This window comes from Rana temporaria, chromosome 8 (assembly GCF_905171775.1).
Source record: "Rana temporaria chromosome 8, aRanTem1.1, whole genome shotgun sequence".
NCBI lineage: Eukaryota > Metazoa > Chordata > Amphibia > Anura > Ranidae > Rana > Rana temporaria.
Genome location: NC_053496.1, coordinates 139,818,808 through 139,845,222, shown reverse-complemented (window position 1 = coordinate 139,845,222; position 26,415 = coordinate 139,818,808).

The window sequence follows — 26,415 nt, the reverse complement described above, 5'->3', positions numbered from 1 at the left end:
ATCTATTTTTCTTTGGTTTATGTTTTGCGAATCTAGACTCAAAAAGAAATATCATAATTCACAACGGGAAATGGACCAACTACAAACTAAGGAAGCTATAGAGGCCTTACTACAAAAATATCAGGACACGCCCATCCTGTGGAATTCCAAACACTCTTTATATTGTAATAAAGATGTACGAGCGGCAGCACTAGAGGAGCTAGCAAACTATATGCAAACATGGGTGCCAGGATGCACTGCCAACATGGTGAAGGATAAACTTGCCAACCTGAGAAGCACATACAGAAGAGCATACAAAGCTAATAAAAGCAAAAAATCGGGAGCAGCAGCAACACAAGCAAAGGAACCCAAACTGTGGTATTACAAACAGATGGCTTTTTTGCAGGACGAAATGGAAGGCAGGAAAACGATGTCTAGTCTTGCTTCCAACCTTTCCTCCATGCTACCTTCCAGCGGACATTCCCCAGATGACCACAGCCCTGCAGAGTCGGAGGAAGAGGGCCTGGCTGACAGAGATGCAGATCTGCCACCCTTCGATGAGGAGGTTTAGTAGTTTCCTCTATATTTCTGACCTAAATAATTATTGGTGGATTAATGATTTGATATTGTAAAAGAAAAGCCAAGCTGGGAAAAAGCACAAAAAAAGGTGTACAGACAAATAGGTGTCAGGGATGACAACTGCAGGGGTCAGAAGTAGAGTCTATTCAAGTAATAATGAACAGAAAATACTAAACGAAAAACATGAAAATGAGTGTGGTTTTATTTAGCGAAATTGTAAAAAATGACCTTTTTTTTGCACACAGGAAGAAGAGATCAGCCAGGAGGTGGCAGATCCTCACGTGTCTGTCAGCCAGGAGGAGGCCGGGGTCAGTGGCAGCCAGGAGGAGGCCGGGGTCAGTGGCAGCCAGGAGGAGGCTGGGCCCAGTGGCCTGCAGCAGGTCCCCCCGGCCAGGAGAACCACCACCAGCCAGTCTTCTCCCCCCCAGGTGAGGCCATCAGGCCGAAGGAGGCAGTTGAGGCCTGTGGAGGAGGCAAGCCTCCGCATGATACAGGAGGCAAGCGCCATCATGAGGGCCCCCCTCAACCCCACAGAGGCCTTCAGTGCCTCCTTGGCACACAATTTGAATGAAGGGGAGGAGGACCAGAGAAGACTGGCAAAGGCCCTGATGAACCAGGTCCTTTGGTGGATGCAGAAGGGCCTGCTGACCCCAGACACTGGGCTATGTGACCCGGCCCGGCTTGCGGAACACCATCCTCCTGCTGCCACATCGACCCCACCTGCAAGAGCCCGTGTAAGATCCGCTGGAAGGCTGCCTGGAGGGAAGGCTGGAAAGAGGAGGAATAGTTGATTCTCTGCCTTCCATTTCCTTCCACATAAAGGACATATTGTTTGGACTACCACAGTTTGGGTTCCTTTGTTTCTGTGCTGCTGCTTCATATTTTTGGGTTTGGCTCCTGAGGCTTGGAAGTTTATCCTTCACCATGTTGGAAATGCAAGTTTGCATATAGTTTACTATCTATTCTAGTGCTGCCGTTCTGTTTATTTTTTGTGATGACATTTGCCTAAATAAAAGGCTTTTTGCTTTCATTTGAAAACATGTCTATTGTTTGTTATACTGTGGGGATTATTAGGCAGCAAACCTTTAATAAATATACAATGGGTCATTTACAAAGGACACACTCCTTGGGGGGGGGGGACATTTGGTGTGCCAACATGGTTCAATATTCTCAAATGAAACACAAAAAAAAAAAATTTAAATAAAAAAAAAAAAAACATGTAAAAAAAAATTAAAGAAAATGGTGACATAACTAGAAACAAAAAAAAAAAAAAAAAAGATGCACATTCCTTTACAAAAATGACTAAAATAAATTATGGAGGACCACCAACCAAAACACACGTCTGGCCTAGAAAACCTTATTAAAGGATTACATCACAAGCAAGAAATGTGACATTTCAGTATGGGACAACTCTATTGAAATTGCATCAGCAAGAGAACGGGGTTATTCTAGCAAGAGAAGAATTAATAAAACGAGGCAAGAAACTGTGGTTTAGTGCGCCTTTTTAAGACATTGTTCTCTTGCTAGAATAAAAGGTTTCTAATGACGAATGTGCCATATCCCAAACAAACGCGAGTTTTACCTGAACGAGCGCTCCCGTCTCCTCATTTGGACTGAGCATGCGCGGGGTTTTTGTACGCTGCTTTTGTGTACAGACGACCGAACATGTCTGACGGACACGATTCCAGCAGACTGTTTTAAAGCAAGACCAGGAAACAGTTGTTCGTTGGAAAACGGTCTGGCCGACGAATGTTTGCTGGAATCCTGTCCGTTACTGCCTACACACGATCGAACATGTCCGCTGAAACTGGTCCGCGGACCAGTTTCAGCAGACATGTTTGGTCGTGAGTACGGGGCCTTAGAGTGTCATATGTCTTAGCACCAACCAATGACAGAAATACTGCTACTTGCCTTTCACCTGGGATGGCATTTGCACTGAAATAGTGTTCCAGTCTCTCAACCCAGGAACTCTAACATGTCTATTCTCCATCAAATTCACATAATGTCACGATTAATGAAATTGTTCTGCTGGGCTCTGTGAGTGTTTTATCCAGGTGACAATCCACAATGTCTTTGTCTCGCTCTTAGACTGAAAGACACTTTGTAAATTCCATCCTCGTCACCAGTTATAACCTCTGAGCTGCGAGAGACACAAGACTCTGGTCTGGAACAAAGGATGTTTGTTTCAGGTCACTGTACACTGCAACATACATCTCAGGACAGGAATATCTTATTATGCTTCCTTACATGTGCACTAAGATAGATACTATGCCCCTTCATCATTGCCATCACTCCTGGGTGGAGCCAGCCTTAAAGTGACAGTACATGTGGAAGCATTCAGGTATAACATTGGCTGTCAAAGAAAACGCTATGTCTGGCACAAACCCAACACATCACATCACCCAAACAACACCATCCCCACAGTGAAACATGGTGGTGGCAGCATCATGCTGTGGGGATGTTTTTCAGCAGGTGGGACTGGGAAACTGGTCAGAGTTGAGGGAAAGATGTATGGTGCTAAATACAGAGATATTCTTGAGCAAAACCTGTACCACTCTGTGTGTGATTTGAGGCTAGGACGGAGGTTCACCTTCCAGCAGGACAATGATCCCAAACACACTGCTAAAGCAACACTTGAGTGGTTTAAGGGGAAACATGTAAATGTGTTGGAATGGCCTAGTCAAAGCCCAGACATCAATCCAATAAAAAATATGTGGTCAGACTTACAGATTGCTGTTCACAAGCGCAAACCATCCAACTTGAAGGAGCTGGAGCAGTTTTGCAAGGAGGAATGGGCAAAAATCCCAGTGGCAAGCTCATAGAGACCTATCCAAAGTGACTTAGAGCTGTGATAGCTGCAAAAGGTGGCTCTACAAAGCATTGACTTAAGGGGGGTGAATAGTTATGCACATTGACTTTTTCTGTTATTTTGTCCTATTTTTTGTTTGCTTCACAATAATAAAAAAATCTTCAAAGTTGTGGGCATGTTCTGTAAATTAAATGATGCAAATCCTTAAACAATCCATGTTAATCCTAGGTTGTAAGGCAGCAAAACACGAAAAATGGCAAGGTGGCTGACATTTTTTGCAAGGCACTGTATACCGAATGAAGTGACTAGCACCAGGTGATACACAGAGATAAAAAAAAATCTCCTACATAGGTTGTACCTGTTTATCTGTAGCAATTTTTTTTCCAGAGCCCCATAAAGCACACATTTTACACAGCATTCCCAAGCTCTGGCAGACAGGGGGCAGGGATCTGATGTTACACACTGCAGAGAATAGAGCATGGAGCGGAATGTATTCTGAGACCTAAGTGGAAGGAAAGGACACACCCTCCTCTATAAAATCTCATTGGGAAACATGCACAACTGAGACAGTTAATCACCTTCTGTGTGCTTGGGGGGGGGGGGGGGGGGGGTGATGCCATCTCCTTTTATTCTGTGGTGTTTGCTATCTGCATGAATCATTTCTTGCAGGTTAGGCCAAGGTAAGAGTGAGCAGGTAGAAACCACAGTAGATGCTTTGGATTGGAGGTTAGTGCACACTAGAGGAATGTTGTCAAAATTCTACAGTAATACTTCCATGCCCTGTCTGTCTGCTTACCTCTGGTCTGTGTATCAGTCTTAGGGCCTGCACTCTCACACCTGCATGGTTAAGTAAACTTCCCTCAGTATGGCTTCACCCTAGCCTCTACAGGATGCACTATTTAACACTGTGCTGTCCAAGTCTGCCCGAGCAATATTGTGTGTTTGGCTTCCTGTGTGTGTCTTGGCGTGTTCTTTAAATATCCCTGTCTGCTAATTGCCCTGATCTTTTGGCTTATCTCCTGACTATCCCTTGTTGTTTCGGTCTGCTGCTTCCTCTCTATTCTCCAGTAGCATACCGTGAGCATTGAGCTGGGAGATCCTGGGGGCCGCGACCTGGAGCCAGTTGCAGCGAAGCCCATCTCCACTATTAGGGGCCCTATTGAACCCATGTTGGCTCTTAGACTCCACGCCCTGGGGAATTGTATGCTCTGTCTCCCAGTGTGATCCGTGTTGGTGCTCCAGAGGAACTGCTTTCTTGAACAACCCAGAGCTCCATCCTCAGCAGTCAGCCGTAAGGTCCACTAGCTTAGCGGTGCACTCCTGACCCCAACGGTGTACATCTGTCACCTGGCCTTAGGTGACCTGACAGATATATTAATTTTTCATTTCAGAAGTTTACAATTATTTTAAGGAATAAAATTGGTGGCGATTATGAATATAGTTGTACCTGGATGTGATCTGAAATAACAGAAAGAGGATCCAAAACTCCAAATATAACACCAAGGAAAAAAGACACTTTGGCCCAGATTCACATATAATTACGTTGCTCCTGGGCAGCGTAGCGTATGTGATTTACGTTACACCGCCGCAGGTTTACAGCGTTAGTGCCTGATTCTCAGAACACTTACCTGTAAACTTGCGGCGGTGTATCGTAAAAGCGCTTGGCGCAAGCCCGCCCAATTCAAATGGGGCGGGCACCATTTAAATTAGGCGCGTTCCCGCGCCGAGCGTACTGTGCATGCTCCGTCGGGTAAATTAGCCGACGTGCATTGCGCTAAATGACGTCGCACCGACGTCATTTGCTTAGACGTTAACGTAAATGGCGTCCAGCGCCATTCACGGACGTCTTACGCAAATGACGTAGATTTTTTAAATTTCGAAGCAGGAACGACGGCCATACTTAACATTGGCTGCGCCTCATAGACCCAGGGGCAACTTTACGCGTCGCAAAGGCTACGTAAACGTCGTAAATTCTCTGCATCGAGCGCGCGTGTGTTCGGGAATCGACGTAATTTGCTAATTTACATAAGCGACGGGGAAAACGACGTCGGCGACACCTAGCGGCGGGAAAAAAATTGCATTTAAGATCTGACAGCGTAAGAGCCTTACGCCTGTCAGATCTAATGGGTATCTATGCGTACCTGATTCTAAGAATCAGTCGCATAGATACCCGGGGCCAGATTAGGACTTACGACGGCGCAAATGGTGTTGCGCCGTCGTAACGCCTTTGAGAATCTGGGCCTTTATATCTTTTATTTTGCTGCTGCATTAACAAAAAATAAGATATGTTTACCATAGAGAAATTAGTGTTGTGGAAGTTTTAAAAAAAATTCTGCTTTGAAAAAAAATAAAATTTATGAAGATTTATAAATGATTAGGTCAGGGTTCTCATAACCAGTTGATATCAGGATTTGGTATGAATGCTCAGGGGACTTCTTTGGTGGCTTTTTAATGACAGATTTGTCATGCTTTTATTGGTGCCATAAAGTGTTTTGATATATATAAATACAGTATATAGCAGTGCAGCTTTGCCTTTATTTCTTCAGCCCTTGTTCAGATTTTTTATGGATTATTAATGTATATATTTTTATTAAATACATAAAACATTAAATCATTATCTCAGCAATATAGAATTTTACTAATGCATATTTTGGTTTCCTTTGTCATGGAGTCAGAAATGATCAACATGACTTTTGCCACCTCATTAAAAACCTCTATGAATTAATCACTAGCAACTTAAATATTTCCAAAGGGCAGGTCACAAAAGTTAAAAGCAGTCTTGGCCAAAAGCCATGTCATATGCATAATATGTGAATATGTGTCTAGAAGTTATTGGCAAGTTAACTATATACTAAAAAAATAAATAAAAAAAAGAGAGGGAAGGAAGAAGGAGGCTAATCGAATTACTGATTAAAAATAATTAAAGAAAAAGTCCTTACCTAAATAAAAATATTTAGCTGCCCTGGTTACTGCTGCTTTGTGATTATAGCTGAACTCCAGAGCTCCATGCCTACTTTGAGTCTTGCATAGTTGAACAGGAACCTCTCATGTTGAACTTGCTTCTTGTATTTAAGTTAATTCACTGTATACTAGAATTTACTGCCCTCCTTGTCATGGATATGCAGTAATATGTGTTCACCTTAGAGGCCAGCCACTCTCATTTGGCTGCTTAAGTAATCTTTCCTCCAAGCATGGCTCCACCCCAGCCCCTATAAGAGAACTCTATATTAACCTGTGCACTGCAAGCCAGCCTTGCTGATCAACATTGTATGTTAGCTTTCCTGTGCGACTTGCTGTGTCTTCTACATCTGATTCCAGTTGCCGATCTTGGCTTGTTCTCGACTATCCCTGCCTGCTTGTGACCCTGACCTTTTGCGTGTATATGTTTATCCTTGTCTGCTAGTTGCCCGACCTTTGGCTTATTACCTTACTATTTTTCTGTAGCCTACTGTGACCGTGAGCTGGGAGACTCTGGGGGCCACGACCTGGAGCCAGTTGCAGCCCAGTTCATCCTCACCACTAGAGGCTCTGGTGAACACCTGCTGGCTCTTAGACTCCGCTCCCTAGGGGATCTTATGCTCTAGCTCCCTGTGGGATCCGTGTTGGTTCTCCAGTGGACTTGCCTTCCTTAACCACCCAGAGTTCCATCCGCAGCAGTCAGCTGTAGGGTCCACTACCGTCGTGGTGTACTCCTGACCTCAACAGTGTGCATCTGTCATCTGACCTTGGGTGACCTGACACCCCCAGCACAATCACCTCTAACTCCTATGATTTCCCAGACCCCCCCAATACCCCAAAGCTTATGCAATGGTCTAGGCAAAACAGTGCCGTTTTGCAGCTAGTACGCTTGGGGGACAGGAGCCACACTTGGCTACAGATTCTTGCAGCTCATCAAAGTCAGGCTATTGTTTTTACCTATTTTTTAGTACACCAAAGCACCACATCTTTATTAACCACTTACCGACCATCTACCACATTTTTACTGTGGCAGAATCGCACGGCTTGGCAAAGCGACGTTACCTTATGTCGCTTCACCTTTCGGCCACTAGGGGCGCCCCGCTGTCGCTCGTGACAGAGCAAAAAACGGGATCTGTGTGTAAACAGTGCACACAGATCCCGGGTTCTCTTAGGGGAGAAGAGACTGATTGTATGTTCATACTAAGTATGGGCAGCGATCTGTCATTTCCTCTAGTAAGTCCCATCCCCCCTTCAGTTAGAACACAGTGAGGCAACAGTTAACCCCTTCCCTGCCAGTGACTTTTTTTTACAGTAACCAGTGCATTTTTATAGCACTAATTGCTGTATAAATGTGAATGGTCCCAAAAATGTGTCAAAAGTGTCCAATGTGTCTGCTGCAATATCGCAGTCCCGGTAAAAAATGCAGATTGCCGCCATTACTAGTACAAAAATAAATAATAATAAAAATGCTATAAAACTACCCCCTATTTTATAGATGCTATAACTTTTGCGCAAACCAATCAATATACGCTTATTGATATTTTTTTTACCAAAAATATATGTAAAGAATACATATCGGCCTAAACTGAGGGAAAAAAAGTTTTTTTGAAAAAAAAAAAAAAATATGGGATATTTATTATAGCAATGAGTAAAAGATAGTGGGGTAGATTCAGATACAATGGAGTATCTTTCTGCGGGGGGCGTAATGTATCTCAGATACGTTACGCCGCCGTAAATTAGGGCGCAAGTTCCCTATTCAGAAAGAACTTGCGCCCTATGTTACATATTCTAGGCCAAAATCAGCGTACACGCCCCAAGTGACCAGCGTAAATATGCATTTAAGATACGACGGCGTAGGAGACTTACGCCGGTCGTATCTTAGCAACATTTAAGCGTATCTCAGTTTGAGCATACGCTTGAAGTTGCGACGGCGCAGATTCGGACTTACGACGGCGTATCTACTGATACGCCCGTCGTAAGTCTTTATGAATCTGGCCCTAAGTCTAACTTACCTAAAAAACAAAGCCTTCCAGCAATGCAATGTCATCGCTGGAGACAGTGTTAATATTTACCCGGTCTTCCTTCTGAGTTCGCTGACTCTAGCTCTGCGACTGGCCAGAGCCGTGATGATGTCACTCCCACGCATGTGCGCAGGAGCCTCCGATCATGGCACAGGGCTCTGAAGAAACGGCACTGGCGGTTGTTTCCTCAGAGTGCATGCGCCTGTGATTTCACTGGCTGCATGTACAGTAAATATCTCCTAAATGGTGCATGTTTAAAACATATTTACACTACCTATAGGTAAGCCTTATTATAGGCGTACCTATAGATAAAACGTAAAGGCTAAGTTCACCTTTTTTTTTTCTAAATTCCAGCTCCCCTATGTACCAATATAGCATCCATGTACATTTTTTGCAAAAATATGAAAGCTTTCCATAAAATCTACAGACACTTACGCCCTCCTTGCCTGGCGCGTGCCCGCGACCCACGGCTGGGCACTTAAAGAGAACTTACCTGTACGTGCTTGTGCCCAGCCGTGCCATTCTGCCGACGTATATGTGCAGGAGGCGGTCCTTAAGTGGTTAAGCAGGCTATTCCCCCTTCAGTCTATTATAAATTCTGCTGCTAGACTAATACACCTCACTAACCTCACTGTGGCTAGTGCTCCTCTCTGACAATCCCTTCACTGGCTTCCCCTACCTCACTGTGTAAAATTCAAAATGCTAACCATAACATACAAGGCCATTCACAACATCGTCCCCATCTACATCACCAACCTCATCTGCAGATATCGCCAAAATCGTCCCCTCCGCTCTTCCCAGGACCTCCTGCTCTCTAGCTCCCTTGTTACCTCCTTCCATGCTCGCCTTCAGGACTTCTCCAGAGCCTCTCCCATCCTCTTGAACTCCCTGCCCCAGTATGTCCGATCAGCCCCTACCCTGTCCACTTTTGGAGATCCCTGAAAACTCATTTATTCAGAGAAGCCTATCCCACACCCACCTAACAGCTATTCCGAGCCACCCCAATCAAATTCTCTGCTGCTATTACCTTTTGTACCACCACCCCCCTCCCTTTAGAATGTAAGCTCTACGTGCAGGGCCCTCCTGTACCTTTTGTATTGAACTGTACTGTAATTGTGTTGTCGTGTATAAATCTTGTATATTAATAATAATAATGCTTCCGACTCATCACACTCTCCATCCACCAGGTCCTCTTTCACACTCGCTTTGAGATCACTTCTCACATAGAGACAGACCCCTCCACCTTTTCTTTTTACCCTGTCTTTCAGAAAGAGTGCAGAGCCAGGAATATTAATAGCCCAGTCATGTAAGGAATGAAGCCAAGTTTCATCAATACCGATTACAGTTCTCCTGATGCACCAGAGCTTCCAACTCACCTATTTTGCTTGGCAGACTTCTGGCATTGGCGAACAAACACTTTAATGCATTAATATATTTTGACTGCGCGTACGTTCGTGGATCGTCGGAAAAAGCTAATTTGCATACCCGACGCGGAAAATGACGCAAACTCCACCCAAACTCCACCCAGCGGACGCCGAAGTATTGCATCTACGATCCGAAGGCGTACGAAGCTGTACGCCTGTCGGATCGAACCCAGATGCCGTCGTATCTTGGTTTGAGGATTCAAACTAAAGATACGATGCGGGAAATTTGAAAGTACGCCGGTGTACTCTCTCTCTGGATCTGCCCCATTTTCTGTGGAAAAAAAACTCTGTTTATGGAGTGTTCATTCCTTTAGCATTCAGGCAATATACAGATATTCTTTTCCTAGCTGAGAAGTCTGGTGAAGAAAAAAATACTGCACGCATAAATAGTGCACAGGTAATTTACCATATTTTGTCCTTTTTAAACTGTGTTGAAAGTTTGCATAATAGAGGGGATAGACACACAACATTTCTCAGGGTGTCAGACACTGAACTACATATTAGCATTCGCATTGTAAATAAATAACAATAATAAAATAATATATTTTTTTTATAGGCTAAAACAAATCCTCATTAAAATTATATTCTGACTTTTCATGGTAGACAAAACTGCTTGTTAGATAATGCATGAACGAAATAGGGACATGATGGAGACACTGTTGATCTGCATAGGGGAAAGAGTAGACAGATGTCAAGGACAGGCTACAACTATCACTATGCCCACAGTGTGTCATTCTTTCTGAACTCTGTATGTACTCTTTGTGGCTTTGTGTGTTATTCTTTGCACACATTCCTCTCTCTGTTCTGCTAACTTTACCCTTAGTAACATTGTTTATATACCAGTTTCATTACCCTTTACTGTGGCCATCAAGTGTCCTTTCACTCATTGGCCAATGTCATATTTTCAGAGTGCAAACGAAACCACAGGTATTGGAGGGTGTTCATAACCAAGAGCACAAATTCCCATAAATTACATGAAGTATGCTTAACTTATAGCATTTTCATATTAAAATTCCTTGTTTTAGAGAAAAGTTGTTAATTTTTTAGCATATTCTGCTGTGTCTTCAGGACAGGAAGTGAAAGGGAATTCTCCCCAATTGGAAATAAATAGCAATAAAGTACAGGGGTTTTCTCCACTCCCATCTCTAGAAATACAGTGCCTTGCAAAAGTATTCACCCCCCTTGGCCTTTTACCAATTTTGTTACATTACAGCCTTAAGTTAGATGTTTTTTTAATCTGAATTATATGTGATGGATCAGAACACAATAGTCTAAGTTGGTGAAGTAAAATTAGAAAAATATTTACAAAGAACTATTTTTCAGAAATAAAAAATATATAATTGGCACGTGCATATGTATTCACCCCCTTTGTTATGAAGCCCATAAAAAACTCTGGTGCAACCAATTACCTTTAGAAGTCACATAATTAGTGAAATGATGTCCACCTGTGTGCAATCTAAGTGTCACATGATCTGTCATTACATGACATTACAAGGCCCCAGAGTCCTCAACACCTAAGCAAGAGGCGCCACTAACCAAACACTGCCATGAAGACCAAGGAACTCTCCAAACAAGTAAGGGACAATGTTGTTGAGAAGTACAAGTCAGGGTTAGGTTATAAAACAATATCCAAATCTTTGATGATCCCTAGGAGCACCATCAAATCTATCATAACCAAATGGAAAGAACATGGCACAACAGCAAACCTGCCAAGAGATGCCCGCACAACAAAACTCATGGACCGGGCAAGGAGGGCATTAATCAGAAAGGCAGCACAGAGACATAAGGTAACCCTGGAGGAGCTGCAGAGTTCCACAGCAGAGACTGGAGTATCTGTACATAGGATGAAAATAAGCTGTATGCTCCATAGAGTTGGGCTTTTTGGCAGAGTGGCCAGAAGAAAGACGTTATGTACGGGAAAAGTCATGTGGAAGACTCCCAAAATGTATGGAGGAAGGTGCTCTGATCTGATGAGACAAAAATTTAACTTTTTGGCCATCAAAGAAAACTCTATGTCTGGCGCAAACCCAACACATCATCACCCAAAGAACACCGTCCCCACAGTGAAACATGGTGGTGGCAGCATCATGCTATGGGGATGTTTTTCAGCAGTCAGGACTGGGAAACTGGTCAGAGTTGAGGAAAAGATGGATGGTGCTAAATACAGGGATATTCTTTAGCAAACCCTGTGTGTGATTTGAGGCTAGGACTGAGGTTCACCTTCCAGCAGGACAGGGACCCCAAACACACTGCTAAAGCAACACTTAAGTGGTTTAAGGGGAAACGTGTAAATGTTCAATCCAATTGAAAATCTGTGGTCAGACTTACAGATTGCTGTTCACAAGCGCAAACCATCCAACTTGAAGGAGCTGGAGCAGTTTCGCAAGGAGGAATGTGCAAAAATCCCAGTGATAAGATGTGGCAAGCTCATAGAGCCTTATTCAAAGCGACTTGGAGCTGTGATTGCTGCAAAAGGTGGCTCTACAAAGTATTAACTTTAGGGGGGTGAATAGTTATGCACATTGACTTTTTCTGTTATTTTGTCCTATTTTTTTTTTTTTTGCTTCACAATAATAATAAAAAAAATCTTCAAAGTTGTGGGCATGTTCTGTAAATTAAATGATGCAAATCCTAAAGAAACCCATGTTAATTCCAGGTTATGATACAACAAAACACAAAAAATGCCAAGGGGGTGAATACTTTTGCAAGGCACTGTACACTTTAACCACTTCAATACTAGGCACTTAAGCTCCTTCCTGCCCAAGCCAATTTTCAGCTTTCAGCGCTGTCGCTGTTTAAATGACAATTGCGCGGTCATGCTACGCTAAACCCAAACAGACTTTTTATCATTTTGTTCCCACAAGTATAGCTTTCTTTTTGAGGTATTTGATCACCTCTGCTGTTTTTATTTGTTGCTAAAAAAATTGAAAAAAAAAAAGTTTGCGTTTGTTTCTGTTATAAAATGTTGTAAATAAGTATGTTTTCTCCTTCACTGATGGGCACTGATAAGGCAGCACCGATGATCCTGGTGGTCCTGGGCGGGATCCCGAGGGGGGCTGCGCTGATAAACTATCAGCACAGACCCCCCTTGTCAGGAGAGCAGCTGATCAACTCTCCTCTACTCGCGTCTGTCATAGGCCGTACAGACGACCGAACATGTCTGCTGAAACTGGTCCGCGGACCAGTTTCAGCAGACATGTTCGGTCGTGTGTAGGCCCGAGCGTGCAGGATTCCAGCAAACATTTGCCCGCCGAGCCTTTTCCCAGCGGGCAAATATTTCTGGACTTGTTTTAAAACAGCCCGCTGGAATCCTGCCCACTCGGACATGTTCGGTCGTCTGTACAGACCTACCGTACATGTCCGAGCGCCCGCCATCCCTCGCATGCGTCGAATGACTTCGACGCATGCATGGAAGCATTTAACTGGCAGGGCCGCCCACGTCGCCGCGTCATCGTCGCGGCGATGGCGCGGACACGCCCCCGCGTATTGTTTACGCGTGGATTTCTGTACGATGGTTAGTACAGCCATCGTACAGAAATCCCCAGGCAGACATGTATGGTGAAAACGGTCCGGCGGACCGGTTTCATCGTACATGTTTGTCCGTGTGTACGCGGCTTAAGATGCGAGTGAGGAAAAGCCGATCAGCGGCTCTTCCTGTTTACATCGTGATCAGCCATGATTGGACACGGCTGATCAAGTGGTAAAGAGCCTCTGTCGACTGACGCACCGCACCACAGTTCGCCGAAATGTGTGCCCCCACAGGCAGACAGTGGCTGTTATCCTGCTAGACATCATATGACATCCAGTCAGGATAACGGAATCACCGCCTGGCCCTAATTTTGCTATAGGGCGGGAAGTGGTTAAATGTAAATCATATAAGCACCTGAGTATGTTACATAATCTGGTTGAAAAAAGACACAAGTCCATCTAGTTCAAACAAAAAAATAAATAAATAATAGCATACAATCCCATATACACAATCCTATACCCAGTTGATCCAGAGGAAGGCGAAAAACCCCAACAAAACATGATCCAATTTGCTACAGCAGGGTAAAAAATGTCTTCTAGATCCACGAGAGGCAATCGGATTTTCCCTGGATCAACCTTACCTATAAATGTCAGTACACAATTATATTATGTAAATTTAGGAAAGAATACAGGCCTTTCTTAAAACAATCTACTGAGCTGGCAAGAACCACCTTTGGAGGGAGTCTATTCCACATTTTCACAGCTCTTACTGTGAAGAAACCCTTCCATATTTGGAGATGAAATCTCTTTTCCTCTAGGTGTAAAGAGTGCTCCCTTGTCCTCTGTGTTGACCATAAAGTGAATAACTCAACACCAAGTTCAACACCAATAACTCAACATCAAGAGAGAATAAATTCAGTTCCTCTAATCTGTCCTCAAAGCTGAGGCCCTCCATGCCGCTTAACAGTTTGGTTGCCCTTCTCTGCACTTTCTCCAGTTGCCCGATATCCTTTTTGTGAACTGTTGCCCAAAAATGAATTGCATATTCCAGATGAGGTCTTACTTATGATTTGTACAGGGGCAAAATAATACCTCTTTCTCTCTCTCTGGAGTCCATACCTCTCTTAATACGAGAAAGGACTTTGCTCGCTTTGGAAACCGCAGCTTGGCATTGCATGCCATTATTGAGCTTATGATCTACCAAAACCCCCAGATCCTGCTCAACTACGGATTCCCCCCAGTATGTGATATTTTTATACAGGTGAACTCACCAGAACTGATGCCTATATTTGAATCTGGTTGCTGCTTCTAAAGTCAGTGAAATCTGCAAACCACCGGCCTGCATTATTTGTAAACATGTTTGATGTCATTCTCGTGATTCTGCAGCAGAGAGAGTGGTGGAAGCAGGGTGTGATGATTTTCAACCTTGGGTTTCAGGATCAGATGTCTGCTGAGACAGGGCACCAGACTTTCTGGACAACATAAGCAGAGTAGAAGCAGCCAATCTCATTTGCCCCCTTCATGTTCCTCCCTAGCTGAGCATAATTTTGGATAATGTAGAACCCCTCCTGCCTGGGGTAGAGGAATGGATTTACAGTAGCTCAATTAGGGAGAAGGGAGAAGGCTAGCACTTACCTTGTGGTGGATCCATGGCTGCAGTCGTGAGCATCACATGACAAGTCACTTTAGTCTTTTCAAGTTTTATTGCTCTAGCTTCACAGGTAGAGAGGGTTAGGTCTCCATTAGGAACGGGGCTTCCAAACTACATTAGTCCAAAGGAGTGCAAGGATACTCTGAGGGGTCAGACACCAATCCCCCTCTAGCAGACATCAATAGGGTCTTCCATCTTGGATAGCTTACCCTCCTCGACTAGACAAAGTAGCTTAAAGAATTCTGTGTTAGGCACCATATGACCCCATAATTTTAACCAGATGCTGGGTCATTCATGTAATCGGGCAATTCTCTAGGAAGGTCTGAAATGTTTTTAAACATGCAGCATGAATGACATTATATTTGTGTTCTGTACTTTGTGGGAGAAAAAGTGAACGGGAGGGTGGCCTAAGCTCATCTTATCAAAAAAGTGTAGCAGATGCATGTAAATTGCAGGACTTCTGGTAGCTGGAAAAAGCATGGAGAACTGAGGTACTGTATCTGGAGAAGGGGAGAGCTAGCCAAGCTGTCTGGAACGGGAGTGTAGAGTTCCTTGCAGCAGTCTTAAGCCAGCCATTGATGGTTCAAATCTCAGCCAATTTAGCAGGGACAGCCCGAGATTCAAACCATCTTTGTCCAGGCTGATTGTATCCAAGTCGATCCAAGTCAGATTTTCGGCATGTGGTTATTGCCAGCAGCTATAGCCGCTAGCAATAATCATTGTGTTCTCCCGCAGCGATGGCTCCTCGTGTCCCCCCGCTGGGAGAACACAATAACCCAACAGGAGGGATTCCCCCATTAAAACTTACTGTGTTGGGAATTGAGCGATTTTGAAAAAATTGCATAATCTATAGCTTTAATTCGTGTACACAGGGTGGGACATGTACATTTTACTGTGGAACCTCATGCCCCAGCATTTCTACTGGAACAAGTATCTCCACAAAGGAGAGGAGGTGGCAGGACTGGAGAATAGAACGTTTCATTTTTATTGTCACAACTGTTACTACTGTTACTGTGACATTATGAAAGGCAAGGTTATTGATAGACGTTATGTTTCACCTCGCATGCATTAATTTGCTGAGAACTAAGGTGGAATCTGGTCCGGGTTTTACCAGCTACTTTGGCAGGATTGGTTCCAGACCAGATTTTGCAGTCCACTTGTGTCAATCAACAGGTAGTATAAATAAAGCAGGACTGGAGCAAAGAATTGCTCTTGGCCTGGGACTCAGGAAGCCAAAACCTGAGATGTGAAATTTGCTTTGTGAGAGAAAGAAAAGGTTTGCATTATCTTTGTTTTGTGGGTGACTGGGATAAGTCCTTCACCCCTGAGTTATAAACTGCAATGTTAATTAGTGCCTGGATGGCAAGGATTTATTTTCTGTTTTGTTTGTTTCATTTTCATGCAACCTTTTAAAATAAAACTGTCTACAAGTCAGATTTTAAGAAAACCTGCAGTTTGGACTACCCTTTTCCCAGGGAAGGTGATCCCCATTGTGCTAAGACTTTTTGCTGCCGTTCCTCGTGCTTGCTACATAATAGGGTACCTCAGGCCTCTGCAGGTTATTCCCTGTTTGAAATACTTTATGGTAGACATTGCAGAGGATTGCTAGATGATGCAAAAGAAATGTCTGAGGGAGAGACCATGCCTTATAGTAGTGTCATCGAGCACATCTCACAGATGCAAGATAGGATTGCCGCTGCCATGGCGCTTTTTCGGGAACAATTGGAGCAAGCCCAGGAGGCCCAGAGTAGTGTTTATAATCGGGGGGGGGCCAAGACCAGAACCTTCAAACCTGGTCATAGAGTGCTGGTACTAGTCCCCACAGTTAAGAGTACATTCCTAGAAAAGTGGCAAGGTCCCTTTGAAATTATGGAAAGATTAGGGGAAGTAAACTACAAAGTTTACCAGCCAGGGAAAAGGAAACCAGAGCAAATATATTGTGTTAATCTCTTGAAACCTTGGAAGGACAGAGACATTACTGGCAGTGCCAACCCCCCAAAAGGACATGGCCCTCGTGACAACGGAGGTACCTATAACTGAATTCTTGTCAGTGGCCCAACAGAAAGATGTTAAAGAGTTTGTGAGTAAGACTAGAGACTTTTTCTCTCCCCTACCCAGACAGACCAGTGTTATATAGCATGACATAATTACGGAACCAGGTGTCTGCATAAATGTAAAGCCCTATAGAATACCTGAGGCTAGGCGAGAAGCAATTGCAAATTACATAAAAAACATGTTAGAGTTGAACGTGATCAAGGAGTCCCACAGTGGCTGGTCAAGTTCCATAGTGTTTGTCCTAAAGCCAGATGGCACTATAAGGTTTTGTAATGATGTAAGGAAGTTTAACAGCGTGTCTCCGAATTTGATGCGTACCCAATGGCTCGGGTCGATGAGCTTGTTGACAGATTGGGAAGTGCACGGTACATAACTACTTTGGATCTGACTAAAGATTATTGGCAGATAACCCCTAACAGAATCTGCAAAAGAGAAGATGACCTTTTCTACCCCTGAGGGTTAATTTCAGTATAAGCGGATGCCTTTTGGTTTGTATAGTGCTCCTGACTTATTCCATCAACTAAGGAGGAATCCGGTCCGGGTTTTACTAGCCACATTGGCAGGGTTGGCTCTGGTCCAGATTTTGCGGTCCACTTGTGTCCACCAACAGGTGGTATAAATAAGGCAGGTCTGGAGCAAAGAATTGCTCCTGGCCTGGGACTCAGGAAGCCAAAACCTGAGAGGGCTGCTTATGTGAAGTTTGCTTTGTGAGAAAAAGAGACGGTTTGCATTATGTTTTGTGGGTGACTGGGAGAAGCCCTTCACCCATGAGTTAGGAACCTGTAATGTTTAGTTAGTGCCTGGATGGCAAGGATGTACCTTTTTCCCAAGGAAGGTGATCCCCATTGAGCTAACCCCTGTCACTACATATTGTCTTGATTGCCCTTTTGTTACATTCACATTAACATTATCACAAATGCCTGTTTGCTACTCTCACACTGGCACGATTGCCCATTTGTTGATTGTGTATTGTCAATATTGCCTCTGAAACAATCCCACCACCACTCCACCCCCTACTCTACCCCCATTCTCAGGAACTACAATTTTCAAAATTTCTGAGGTATAATTATTCCAAACAGGCTCCATTTTTGCTTTACATTTAAATTCCTCAAATAACATTAGAGGGGGCATCACTTCACACACTATTCAGTGCAGGCATGTGATATGGAAGATGGTGCTGGGAAAAAGAGTTCCTGGTGTTTGGGCAGGGCTGTGATCTTTGAAAAATGAAAACACATTTTACTAGGCACCTCTTTTTTTTACCACAAAGAGCTCAATAATGGCTATAATTCCAGAAAGCCCATTGGCAGCAAAATAGTGTCCTTTTAACATTTACCAATCAAACATTTGCCTACTTGGAATTCCTCTTTGTAGCTAGAAATGCATAACCTGAAAGCATTGCTGATGTTGTTTTCATACTTTTGTGACTTTACTGTTAATTCATAAATTAACTGATTATTATAAACATTTATTACAGTTTTTTTTCTTTCCTGTTATGTCTATTTAACTACAATACTGTAACTGATTGAAATCATACAAGGTTTTGGATGATTAGGGGTTTTTCTGAGTGAAATACATTCTGGTAATTTAGATTAAGCAACAATAAGGACCATGCGTTATGTGCTGCCAAATTTGTATTCTTGTAAGATCATATATTATCTTATTATTTGGCCCAGTTTCTTGTACTTTGCAAGTACATTTGCAAACTACCCTGAACATGGATAATTTTATTGTTTTTTTCTTATATTTGTGAGGAATTTGGAGATCCTTTAGCAAATAAGAAGTTGTTCTCTGCTACTAAATGTTTAGCATTTGTTTTTCCCTTAATAATTTTTATACACATTTTGCTTGTTAGGTTAAGCCCAAATCGTCAGGTTAAGCCTACGCTCACATCGGGCCGTTTAGACATGCGATTGACATGTCAAATCGCCACCTATTTCCACAAACGGCACTGTCCGCATCAGTGCAACGCTGCACTGATTCCCAAAAGTAGTTCCTGCACTACTTTTGGGGACTTTGGGGTGGTGTGCAATAATGGCATAAACCTCCTGTCCGCCCCTTAGACAGGATCTTTCAAACTTTAACAGATAGTTTTCCATCCCCAGAACCCTTGGGAGAAGCACATGACTGTGAGGGGGCAGTTCCAGATACTGTAATCCTTAGTGACCCAGAGGAGTCTGCTTCTCATGCCTCTGGCAAACTTGCGGTGCATGGGCACCCTCATTCTTCAAAGCCTGCGAAAGGACCCCAAAATACATGGCTTCAAGGAGAAGGATCACTATTGGTTGACAACCCTCCTTGACCACCGTTACAAGGGGAAAGTCTCAAAACGAATCCCGTCCCTACAGAGGGAGCAGAAAATGAAATCTCTTAAGGACACTGTGACGGTATCGGTATGATATCCCCGTCAACGTTCCCTTCTTCCCATAACGAAAATCACCCCAATATTCCACGAGGAGGGATATCCCTGGAATCGCCCAGAAAGCCACACATGAGACCAGCTTACTGCTTGAACAACACAGACTTTAATGTTATAACACACAGCTTATATGTCATTTCCAAAACTGTTACAATGACAAATCTCCGCCCCCCTCACACTGGGGCTTCCATACAGATGAGTAGGTAGACACGACGGGGCCGATGCTGAAACACATTTTCTTTAGACAATGACATCAATGACGCTGAGCACTAGCTGTACTGAATACATCAACCAGACCGCTCGACCCCGCATATAGAGAGATAATTACCACAATGAAGCAATCAGAATAATTAACACAAGCCACTTAAACCCAGCTCTCCTTCACACAACACAATAGATCAATTAACCTTTAGAAATAGTGAGGGGACATTAGCACATCAATAACCTGGCTAGCAGGGAGCAGTAAACTGAGACATATAGGCAAATGTATCACAATGGCCCCCCTTTTGCTCCCTGCTCCGGCAAACCCGGTTGGACCTTCCCTGGTCCAGTAGGGTTGACGGGTTCAGAGCTATTAGTCAGAGGTTAACTCCGTTTGGCATGACTGACCTCCCTTGGCAACTGCTTCAGACTCAGGTATGTCACCGGGTCGTCAGATCACACGCCGGTCAGTCCCCAAGTCTTTGTGCGATCTGCAAAGTCACCAGAAGTCAGTGTGAAGACAGCGAATGGGTCTGTGCGCCGCCGTCTAGGTGTCCCGCTATGGGAGGGGGCAGGTTATGGCTCTGAAGTGACAATCCCAGGAGATTCATAAAAAGAAAAAGTTATATTTGTTGAAATGCTGTAGCACTGGTGCTCAGAGTCCGGGGGGGGGGGGAAGGGAATCAGAGCCCCATAAGGTCAGCCACCCCCTGCTCCCTCCGCAGCCGCCGGTTCTCCTCTTGGAGCTTCTCCAGCTCCATCTCCAGTTCATGCTGCTGTGACCTCAGGTGGTTGTTCTCCTCCTCCATGCGGCTTATGCACTCCTCCAGCTCTATGTACTCACGGATCAGCTCCTGCTTGCTCATGTCCTGCAGGCTCTCCACGTGGTCCTTCATCATCAGGAACTGGGTGGTGGTGTAAGGGGCCACCGGTGGGCCCTTGGCGAACATCTCGGCACGCATCTGGGACGCCCGCTGCGACTCCCTCTCCTCCAGTCGCTTCTTCTCCTCCCAGGTCAGCTTGTTATACGGCTTCCAGGACCTCTTCTTCTTGAAGGGTGGCCGGCGGTGCCTCTTTCTGCCCAGCTCCCTCCAGGGCCCCTCCGGCTCAGGGCTGTCGCCCATGACCAGCTGACAATGGTGTTCCCTGCTGTCCGTAATAACAGATTGTACCATGAGGGCTTCGTAAGGGGTGCCCAATGGTTCTTCCTGACCCAGCTCCTTTGGATCCCAAGCCGAGTCTACACAATGGGCTGCTGCTGGTGGGCGGTACCCAGGTTGAGACCAATTTGACCTGGTGTTGTCATTCATGGGGCAATTCTGCTTGAAGTGACCCAGCTGTTTGCACCGGAAGCAGCGTTGTTCGTTGCCCTCCTGGCGATGATAGCGAGGGCTAGATGTCACCGGTCTGTTAGGAGGTTGGTATCTAGCGGTTGGTGGGTGTGAGGGCACCGTTTGTGGTGGAGGTTGTTCCTGTGGTGTGACCTGGTTCGTCTTGCGAGTATCTGCATATTCATCCGCCAACTTTGCGGCCTCTGGTAGAGTCATGGGCCTGCGATCTCTCACCCAATCTTTGACGTCCGTCTGGATGTGATTGTAAAATTGCTCCAGGAGCATTAGTTGCAAAATGTCCTCTGCGGTGGTGGCCTGGCTGCTGTTAGCCCAGTTAGAGGCCGACCGGGACAATTGGCATGCCCATTCCGCATAAGAGTCTTTCGTGGTTTTGCGTGAGTCCCTGAACTTCTGTCGGTGGGACTCTGGGGTTACTGCATAACGAGCCAGGAGCACTTCTTTAACCCGGGCGTAGCTATGAATATCCTGATCTGGCACGGTCCGGAAAGCATCAGAAGCTTTGCCTGACAGTTTGCCTGACAATATTGCAACCCAGTCTCCTCTAGCTATTCGGTGCAGGTTACATTGTCGCTCAAAATCCGCCAGGAAGTTATCAATCTCACAGTCCTTTTCATCAAAAGCTTTAAAAGCGCTAAACGGAATCTTCCTTGCGTCTGCTGTGCTGTACTCACTGTTTGGAGAATGTGCGGCTGCTTGTTGGACTGCTGCCAGTTTTAACTGTAGTTCTGCGTCCCTTATTTGTTTATCCTTCTGTAGCTCTGCGTCTCTTATTTCTTTATCCTTCTGTAGCTCTGCGTTTACTAACAGGTCCATCACTTTCAGTACCACATCTGGCGTTGGGTTCGGGCCGAACCACGCTAGCTTCTCTCTCATTAGCTTGTTGGCTGGCGATTCCTCCTCCTGAATCACTGGTGTCTCCATCTCTTGTACTGCTGGCGTTGCTGCAATCCCGTCCTCCTGGTCTAGCTCCATTGATTCTGCTATGATGACCCGCTTGGTTTTGTTGCTAGCAATCCTTCCACGAACTTCCAGTAGTTCTTCCAGTGTCTGCTTGGAATCCGGGTGTGAAGGGGAATAGAAGGGAAAAATCCCACTGCTACCAACCAATTGTGACGGTATCGGTATGATATCCCCGTCAACGTTCCCTTCTTCCCATAACGAAAATCACCCCAATATTCCACGAGGAGGGATATCCCTGGAATCGCCCAGAAAGCCACACATGAGACCAGCTTACTGCTTGAACAACACAGACTTTAATGTTATAACACACAGCTTATATGTCATTTCCAAAACTGTTACAATGACAAATCTCCGCCCCCCTCACACTGGGGCTTCCATACAGATGAGTAGGTAGACACGACGGGGCCGATGCTGAAACACATTTTCTTTAGACAATGACATCAATGACGCTGAGCACTAGCTGTACTGAATACATCAACCAGACCGCTCGACCCCGCATATAGAGAGATAATTACCACAATGAAGCAATCAGAATAATTAACACAAGCCACTTAAACCCAGCTCTCCTTCACACAACACAATAGATCAATTAACCTTTAGAAATAGTGAGGGGACATTAGCACATCAATAACCTGGCTAGCAGGGAGCAGTAAACTGAGACATATAGGCAAATGTATCACAGACACCTTAAAGAGGAGTTTATGTAATGCCTCTCCAGACTCTAGTAGTTTACAGTCTGGTAGAAAACGTAGTTCTGAGACTTCTGTTGGTCAAGAGAGGAGCGGTGGAAAAGTGATGCTTTTCAAAATTGCTTTAGTGCTCGCGCCCAGGGCTGTCAGCTTCCACATCTCATTGGCAGCGTTTGCATCATGTGATGGTAGATTATCTAGTGGTGAAAACAGACATGGAGAGCTTTCCAGTTGACAATCCACTGGGTTACTGGGTCATGAGAATGGACTACTGGCCAGAACTTGCCCACTATGCAATTGAGCTGCTAGGCTGCCCTGTATCCATTGTGCTTTACAAACAGGAATTAAGTCCTGCTGGAGATTTTGTGATGGATAAGAGAGTGCATCTGTCCACAGACTCCATGGATCGGCTGACATTTATCAAAATGAATCTGTCCTGGTTTAGCAGCAGCTATCAAGCCGCTGATGCCGATATTGCTGATTAAGTGCTTTCTGGATCTGAAATATTTGAAAGACTATCTAGGCTGCTTAGCTTTGTGGGTGTTGATGTCATATGGAAGAATTTTTTGGTGTAGGTTTCATGGGCACAATTAACACACAAGGACCAATTTTTCTGCACCTGTTTGACAGGTGCATATCACTTAAATTTTTGACAGCAAGGCCAAGTCTTGCTTTAATAAAGAGTAACTATATAGGGTTACAGTGTAAAGGCGCCACCAACACCCGATTTCCAATTTTTCCGCACCTGTTACTTCTATCCAAAGACAGCGAAAGAGACACCAGAGTTTATTCAAAAAATCTCTAATCCTTGTCGTGAGTGCAGTTAATTGTGGCTTCATCATATAGACTGGCTCCCCAAGCTGTTGTTTACAAAATAAAGAAAGCTTGCAGGGAAAATTTAATTTTTTTGGGGCTTTATAAATGTCATTATTGCTGCAGTGGGTTCTATACACAGTAAAGGTGTGCCACTTTACAGGCAGACTAAGGGGACCCCCCACACACTATATTTAAAGGATTTTTTCATTTTTATTTAAAATTTTTATGGTTTCAATAAAGCATCAATAAATCACTGCTCATTGAAAAATGTTTTTTACAAATTGTTTTCATTAATACAATCCCCCAGGGCAGTGCCAAGCCCCATAACAGTTGTATGTCCAATCACTTGCACATAAACCTTCAAAATAGGCTCTTTTGATTTTCCCAGTAGGGGTCCCATAGACTTTATTGGGGTTTGTTATTCGGTTCTTGAACTTTTGAACAATTTTCAAAAGTTATGCCTCGAACCGAATTGGGGGTCGTTTAGCCCATGTCTACTGAACAGACACTGGGCTCAAGGGAACTGAGGACAAGGGAGGAAGGAGGGAGATGGATAGGAGGGAAACTCTAGAGGTCCTGGGGGAAAAGGAGTGCAAGGAAGGAGGGATGGGAAAAAGGAGTGACAGGCAACAATGAGCACACAAATGTCTATAGACAAAAGAGGGCTGTGTGAAAACCCAAGGAGAGAACATTTACTTTTTAGGGTTACCATTCTGCAAAGTATTTGTCACACTTGTATCATAGCTTGTGTGTCTCTGGACCCAGTATCTTCTAAAGAAAGGGTAGGTGATTTGCAGCTGTTAGTACTTACTTCCTTAGCTATATTTGCGATTCAAGTGGCCTGTCATAAGAAGCATATACTTGGTCTGTAGCAATAATCAAGAACCTCTTAGGACAGTCAACATAGGGTAAACTTTAGTCCAACATTGCTGCACTACAGGACATGTCCACCACAACCAAAAGTAGCTAGGCATATAGTGAGAAACTCTAATGCCGCGTACACACGATCAGTCCATCCGATGAGAACGGACCGATGGACCGTTTTCATCGGTTAACCGATGAAGCTGACTGATGGTCCGTCGCGCCTACACACCATCGGTTAAAAAACCAATCGTGTCAGAACGCGGTGACGTAAAACACAACAACATGCTGAAAAAAACGAAGATCAATGCTTCCAAGCATGCATCGACTTGATTCTGAGCATGCGTGGATTTTTAACCGATGGTTGTGCCTACTAACGATCGGTTTTGTCTTATCGGTTAGGAATCCATCGGTTAATTTTAAAACAAGTTGCCTTTTTTTTTTACTGATGGTTTACTAACCGATGGCGCCCACACACGATCGGTTTTGACCGATGAAAACAGTCCATCAGACCATTCTCATTGGTTTAACCGATCGTGTGTACGCGGCATTACAAGCAGCTTATCAAAGTTAGATCATTATAGTTCATTTTGATTGCAAGGGAGATTTCATTTCGGACCATATATTTGACCACTAGCAATCATCCAGATCTGAACCCAAACCCACTGCTCATTGACATGTATAGGGAGGAGGCTGTTGTGTAGAGTGAGCTGAAAGGAGATTGTCAAGAATATTTAGGAATCTTTATCGATGTGGCGGTGATGAAATTGTATGTAAAGCAAAACTTACCAAATTAAAAACCCTTATTGTTAAATTTCAGAAACAGGACGAGGTCAACTTAAAGGAAATTAGATTGTTGCTCGGTCTGTTGAATTTTGCCTCTAGAGTTATCCCATTATCTAGTTTTCCCAGAGATTTGGGTTTCCCATATTAGCATAAATTTTCCTTCCTCTAAAAGCACTCCAGTATTTAAACTTTAGCATTTGGGATCTGATTTGAACCTTGTTTTCTCTAACATCAAACATTCAGGTACGCCTGCTGCCTGGGGAAACCATTCATATACTTAGGCCCCTTTTCACACTGGGGCGGGAGGTGCGGTGGCGGTATAGCGCCGCGATACATACAAAAAAAAACAGTTTTTAAGACGCAATGGTAAATAATAAGTGACACTTTCATATAAGCAATCCCCCAGTGTGTACCAATGACAAAATCTCCACAGGAACAAGTCTTGTGTGCTTCACTGCACTCTGTTTTAAAGAGAGATTTACTAGATGGCCATGAACCTCAGAGAATGAGTGGTCATAACATAATTTATTTGTGCAAGCTTTATAACAGTGGATGAGACGGCACACTGTTCCTCTCGTCTTTGGACACCTTGAAGTGAAAGGGACAACTGCATGATCTTTCCTAACTCAGAGATGCCAAAGGGTGCATGCAAGAATGTAAGACACAAAAACACTTCCCATGGTGTAAAACTATCAATAAAAAGCTTGTATTCAAATAAAATTGCACTTACAGTGTTCATCAGAGTGCTCAGCATACATAAAAACATCCAAAACACCAGAAACAAAGATTTGCCGCCACTCGGCTCTCATGCGTGTTAACGTGTGCCCTGGCTTCGCACTACGCATTTCGTCATATGTGATGTTACGTATAATTTTAATAATTATAGGAGAGAAGGATGGAAATATTGGAAATAATGAAAATATTTATAGGGGTGGATGGTTGATGGCCTGAGGAAGGAGCATGCATTATCTGAAGGTGAAACTGCCTCCTCTGCTCCTGACCCAGAAGTTTTGTCATACCCGAGCCCCCTGGTGTTCCCCACTATCCGGACCAAGCTGTTAGTGCTGGAATCCCCCCACAAACATGCCTGCTGTAAGACAGGGATGCAGGCATGGGAATACTTCCCTCGGGACCCAGGGCCAGATTAAGAACATCATAGGCCTGGTGCTGAGGATTTTGGTGGGGCCTTTTAGGCTGCATTCACACCTCCGCGACAAGTAACGCCGCGTACGCGGCGTATTTTGACGCGAATAGTGTAACTTTTTTTTTTACAAATCCTTCCTATTGCTTTGTATGGCCGAACGCCAATGCTGCCTGAAAAAAAGGGTCCGGGACTTTTTTTCATGCCGCAGGTGTACGGCGTCTATGAGATGTGAACCATCTCATA